This window comes from Pinus tabuliformis, chromosome 4_1 (genome assembly GCF_031772625.1).
Source record: "Pinus tabuliformis cultivar Carrire ecotype Pingquan chromosome 4_1, CPIR1, whole genome shotgun sequence".
NCBI lineage: Eukaryota > Viridiplantae > Streptophyta > Pinopsida > Pinales > Pinaceae > Pinus > Pinus tabuliformis.
The window spans coordinates 704,170,534-704,177,141 of NC_142303.1; the positions used below are offsets into that span (position 1 = coordinate 704,170,534).

Here is a 6,608-nt window from a genome sequence, read left to right on the forward strand (position 1 = left end):
GGCCGATAGGCCTTCCTTTGGAACAAACTTTCGTCGTTCCTTTGTCTCCCGTGCTGACACATGGACAGTTCTGCAATCGCGTTATGTGCTGACACGTGGAGAGTTCTGCACCGCCTCTAACAACCTCCACTGCGTCTAACTACCCAACTGTATCGGCTAAGGTTGATCGGTTTTGTAGGTTCTTTGTTTCTCTGGTAGCGGTTTGTTTCTCTGGTAACGGTTTGTTTCTTTGGTCACAAGAGCTCCGCTGGGGCAGCAAGCTGGTCATGATTCTCGTCTCAGTGATGGATCGGCCAACGGGGTATGAGGTTTTCCGGGCTTGGTTTAGATATGTTTTTGCTATATTTGTTCACTCGGGCACTAATTCCAGTATTGAATAGATCAGTAACCTGATCGAAATCCTTGCATTTTGTTTTTCTGCAGGTGGATCTGGTAGGAGGATACTATGGTCCTGGCCTCCAAGGTGGGTACTGATGAAATCTTATGGATATTACAACAGATCCATGTACACTGATTCAAATTGAAGGAGTTGTGCAACTTCATGTTAAGCAATATAGAGTTGCCCATTTCCAGATTGTAGGCACATACAGAGCTTAAACCCCAGTTCTATTGTGGCTTTGTTGTTTTGGAATGTCTTGAATTTGTTCTGTTTGGGTTTTTTACATATGGAGGTTATCTGGAATGGTACTTGTTTGTGGTTATTCATCTTTCTCTTCTTGCTTATGATGGTGTAGCTGTTTTCTGCAGGAATGAGGAGGATGAATGTGTTCTATTTGTGGTATAATGGCTACCCTTTTATTAGGTATTACAACTGCCTTCTTGTCAGCACCAAATGACTGTAACAGCATCTGAATTTCTGCTGGAGTCAATTTGACCAATGGTACTGGAAGCATGATTTACCGCTGAAACACGCGGAACGTTATATTTGGCAATTCCCCTATTAATCCGACGAGGGAACGAGGACTTTGTGTGCGATCTGCTATTTATATGAATGTTACCACACCGACCATCTACATTGAAACAGTAAAAAACAGAACGTTGTGAGTTGTTATAGGGATGCTCTGCAGTGTGGGAAAATTAGCATGGTACGATTGGGAAGACTTGGTCGATTTGTTCTACTCAGTTTTCCCAACCCCTGCCATGCCTTTATTCCTCACTGCACATTCCTGTTTTTCTACCCACTCATGCCATTTTCTCCAGATTTTTTTTGTGGATTTGCGGGATTTTGTTGTTTTTATGGCCATTTGCTTGTTTGGGTGTTGTTCTCTGCATAAACAAGGTCGATCTGAGGAATAGGTTAAGTGAAACCCAAGTAAGCTACCTTTCATAGGGTACGGTGGCATATCTGCAAAAAGTAACTACAACTTTGACAAGCCATTCCTCTGCTTGGCACACAAGTTCTCAGGCTAAGACTTCAGTCCAGTTTGTTATAATCTGAAATACAAATGTTTGTAGTAAAAATGGGTTGATTGTATTTCAGGGATTCAAATGTCATTTTGCGGAGTCGCCTGCTCCTGTTCCTCCATGTTCAGATAGACCTTGCAACTCAGCAACAGTAAGTGGAATGATTGGAAGCCTTTTTCTATTATCTTTTAAGAATAATGTGAGATTAGTAACCTCAAGCAGTGTTGTTGTTTTTAAAGCCTGTTTTTGTATGTTGGCCAAATTAATCTATATGCTCCTAAATTCTTATTTTGAAGTTTTTTCCAGGTTCGTTCTATTTTGGTCAGAAAAGATAGAGTCCAGGTGTTACAAAAATCTTAGTTTATACTTATTGCAGGTTTGGGTATTCAATGAATATGTAGTTAAAACAGAGTAGTCTAAACAAGCCATGTTTTACAGGTGAAAACAATAGAAGCTCCCGTTGATTTTGAGAAAATCTGGGGAACTTGTGCAATTATCAATTTTCAATTTTTTTTTATCAAGTGTCAGAATTTTGTGTTCGATAAATTTTTTTAGATGATGTTGAATCTATTTTCATCGTAAAAATAATAATTTAAAAGCCTTTCCTCTCTTCAATTTAGAGAATTGGTATTACAGAGTGTTGGTGGTTCTCCTGACAGGGAAACTACCATATCCCCAAGTTGTAGTGGATTCCCTTTCTATCTGGTAAAGCCTGCTTCTCTGTTTCTCATTAGAATGATGCATGGTAATTAAATTCACAATCCAATATTTTGAGACTTGAACATCGTTCCTTTCAGCATGAACATTAATGGTTGGGAGATGATGATACCCCCTGGATTCTTTGTTGCAGCTGGGTATTCTCCCGTGCTGACACATGGACAGTTCTGCAATCGCGTTATGTGCTGACACGTGGAGAGTTCTGCACCGCCTCTAACAACCTCCACTGCGTCTAACTACCCGACTGTATCGGCTAAGTTTGATCGGTTTTGTAGGTTCTTTGTTTCTCTGGTAGCGGTTTGTTTCTCTGGTAACGGTTTGTTTCTTTAGTCACAAGAGCTCCGCTGGGGCAGCAAGCTGGTCATGATTCTCGTCTCAGTGATGGATCGGCCAACGGGGTATGAGGTTTTCCGGGCTTGGTTTAGATATGTTTTTTCTATATTTGTTCACTCGGGCACTAATTCCAGTATTGAATAGATCAGTAACCTGATCGAAATCCTTGCATTTTGTTTTTCTGCAGGTGGATCTGGTAGGAGGATACTATGGTCCTGGCCTCCAAGGTGGGTACTGATGAAATCTTATGGATATTACAACAGATCCATGTACACTGACTCAAATTGAAGGAGTTGTGCAACTTCATGTTAAGCAATATAGAGTTGCCCATTTCCAGATTGTAGGCACATACAGAGCTTAAACCCCAGTTCTATTGTGGCTTTGTTGTTTTGGAATGTCTTGAATTTGTTCTGTTTGGGTTTTTTACATATGGAGGTTATCTGGAATGGTATTTGTTTGTGGTTATTCATCTTTCTCTTCTTGCTTATGATGGTGTAGCTGTTTTCTGCAGGAATGAGGAGGATGAATGTGTTCTATTTGTGGTATAATGGCTGCCCTTTTATTAGGTATTACAACTGCCTTCTTGTCAGCACCAAATGACTGTAACAGCATCTGAATTTCTGCTGGAGTCAATTTGACCAATGGTACTGGAAGCATGATTTACCGCTGAAACATGCGGAACGTTATATTTGGAAATTCCCCTATTAATCCGACGAGGGAACGAGGACTTTGTGTGCGATCTGCTATTTATATGAATGTTACCACACCGACCATCTACATTGAAACAGTAAAAAACAGAACGTTGTGAGTTGTTATAGGGATGCTCTGCAGTGTGGGAAAATTAGCATGGTACGATTGGGAAGACTTGGTCGATTTGTTCTACTCAGTTTTCCCAACCCCTGCCATGCCTTTATTCCTCACTGCACATTCCTGTTTTTCTACCCACTCATGCCATTGCCTCCAGATTTTGTTTGTGGATTTGCGGGATTTTGTTGTTTTTATGGCCATTTGCTTGTTTGGGTGTTGTTCTCTGCAGAAACAAGGTCGATCTGAGGAATAGGTTAAGTGAAACCCAAGTAAGCTACCTTTCATAGGGTACGGTGGCATATCTGCAAAAAGTAACTACAACTTTGACAAGCCATTCCTCTGCTTGGCACACAAGTTCTCAGGCTAAGACTTCAGTCTAGTTTGTTATAATCTGAAATACAAATGTTTGTAGTAAAAATGGGTTGATTGTATTTCAGGGATTCAAATGTCATTTTGCGGAGTCGCCTGCTCCTGTTCCTCCATGTTCAGATAGACCTTGCAACTCAGCAACAGTAAGTGGAATGATTGGAAGCCTTTTTCTATTATCTTTTAAGAATAATGTGAGATTAGTAGCCTCAAGCAGTGTTGTTGTTTTTTAAGCCTGTTTTTGTATGTTGGCCAAATTAATCTATATGCTCCTAAATTCTTATTTTGAAGCTTTTTCCAGGTTCGTTCTATTTTGGTCAGAAAAGATAGAGTCCGGGTGTTACAAAAATCTTAGTTTATACTTATTGCAGGTTTGGGTATTCAATGAATATGTAGTTAAAACAGAGTAGTCTAAACAAGCCATGTTTTACAGGTGAAAACAATAGAAGTTCCCGTTTATTTTGAGAAAATCTAGGGAACTTGTGCAATTATCAATTTTCAATTTTTTTTTATCAAGTGTCAGAATTTTGTGTTCGATAAATTTTTTTAGATGATGTTGAATCTATTTTCATCGTAAAAATAATAATTTAAAAGCCTTTCCTCTCTTCAATTTAGAGAATTGGTATTACAGAGTGTTGGTGGTTCTCTTGACAGGGAAACTACCATATCCCCAAGTTGTAGTGGATTCCCTTTCTATCTGGTAAAGCCTGCTTCTTTGTTTCTCATTAGAATGATGCATGGTAATTAAATTCACAATCCAATATTTTGAGACTTGAACATCGTTCCTTTCAGCATGAACATTAATGGTTGGGAGATGATGATACCCCCTGGATTCTTTGTTGCAGCTGGGTATGCTCCGTATTCTAGAATTTTGGATAGCACCTAATGTTTGTTTTTCTAAGAATGTGCATGGGTTTCATTTGGTCTGTTATACTGGCTATTTTGCAGTGTTCAGCCTTATATGGGAACATGGTTTAAGGACTGCGCGGGTGAAGCCATTGCCAATTTGAGTCAGTTGGCCTTCTTAAGCCTGGGTAGAAGTAGCCTCAATAGCAAGATATATGAAGCCATCATAATTTGACCTTAAATCTATGTGCAAATAATCTTGTGGTAGAATAGCTAAAGCAACTACCCATTTAAGAGTTTAACCAAGATTTTCAGCCAATGGCAGTTTTCTGTTCTCATTCTAATCCCTTCTTTGTCTATATTTTGCAATTTTTGGTTATTTACGTCAAAACTTGAGTTAATACTCAATGGAAACTGGGTTACTGGACAGAGGCTTTCTAGCATCTATGTCAGTTTTCTCTGTTCATTATTCCTCGACCAACTGTATCTAGTGTGCTCCTCAATGGGAATATGGACACAGCATTTGCAGCTTCTACAACAATCTTCGTCAGTGTAATCACCTCTTGGTCACTAGGGCCAGAATCTTGGGCTAACTCTATCAAGCTGTTGGATTTAATGGAAAATACAGTGACTGTGATTTTGCAGGTACCTAGCACTTTTTCAATAACCTTAGAATTTTAAGTTGAGCAGTGGGTTTTGTTTCCCTTAATTGTTCATATGGTTTTTGTATTTATGAATTGATCACAGATCTTATTTACTTAATATAATAATTGTGCAGGTGTTGATCTAAACGGATCTTTGAAGCTTGTTTGTTATGGTGTTGCTTTTGTCCAACAGTAAATTCACCATGACAAGTTATGAGAATTTGCAATCATGAATGTTTGGAACATCTCGTGAAATGAACAGAATATACTTGCTTAACAATAGCATGTGAAGTCTTAAGAGCTTGTCATTTGTCTGAAAGGGCAAATACATGTTGTTTCTCTTTCTCAACAATTACTCTGGACTAGTTATAGCCAAGTATCTGACTATTTTATTTAACAGCCATTGTTGACAAATCCGAACAGGTACACAGGTTCAGATATTTGATTGTGATTTCATTTCAAAGAAAAAGTGCATAAAGATCATACCAGTCAGAGGCATGGAGTGCAGTGGTTCTTTTTATCTAACATTAAATTCACCATAACAAGTTTTGAGAATTTGCAATCACGAATGTTTGGAACATCTGGTGAAATGAAAAGAATACTTTCTTAACACTAGCATGGGAAGCCTTAAGAGCCTGCCATTCATCTGGAAGGGAAAATATATGTTCCTCTTCCTTAGCAAGTACTCTGGATTAGTTAGCCAAGTATCTAAGCATTTTATGGAACAAACATTGTTGACAAATCCGCACAGGTAGATAGGTTCAAATCCTTGATTGTGATCTCATTTTAAAGAAAAAATGCATAAAGATCAGACCAACCAGAGGCGTGCAGTGCAGTAGTTCTTGTCCACGACCAAATCCTGTTGGATGGTTCCTCTCAAACGTTATATGGAAATTGAATCCATTTGAGGTGTGTGCAATCAGACAAACCTTTTGGATTAAAACCCATTGCAAAATAAAGGGGATGTCAAGTAATATTCCAATAGTGCTTTACGCGGTCCAAATTCTGATGAAATTCCTTTTTTTCCGGGAGTGGAGCCTTCTATTAACCGCAAGAAAGATTACATATGTTACATGGCTTTACAAGTGTAAGGACCAACGAGGCCTAACCCGATAAAGATTAACCAACTACACAACCCGAAACTTTATACCTAAAGCTTACATCTAAACCTTCGCCCATTCGTGTTTTGATTGTTTGTTTGTATTCTTTTCCGAGCGCGTGCACCCGTTTCTTCTGCCAGCAGCCGCCCTTTCCTTTCGCCCGCCATAAATCTACCAAGCGGCGCCTAAATAAAAACAAACCAGGTTCACAGTGGGGTACAGGGACCTTGTGAACGAAGAGAATCAAAGAAAACCTGAGCGAGAATGTAGATAACCGTCACACAAAGCCCGGCACTCCAGAGTAGAGTAGCAATGGCGCATTCTGTTTTCGGAGAAAGATGCGGTATGGTGCCTTCTTTCAGTTTGGTAGCTACCCAGTTATGCGGTCCCT

The 6,608-nt window shown here is 39.3% G+C and overlaps 1 long non-coding RNA gene across 1 annotated transcript; it reads left to right on the forward strand.

Annotated features, from left to right (window-relative positions):
• The first annotated feature begins 2,409 nt into the window (after nucleotides 1-2,409).
• Nucleotides 2,410-3,875, forward strand: LOC149178086 (uncharacterized). The gene is made up of 3 exons (XR_016258822.1): nucleotides 2,410-2,519; nucleotides 2,642-2,681; nucleotides 3,699-3,875. It is a non-coding gene; the product is annotated as an uncharacterized LOC149178086 (long non-coding RNA).
• Nucleotides 3,876-6,608: the final 2,733 nt, after the last annotated feature.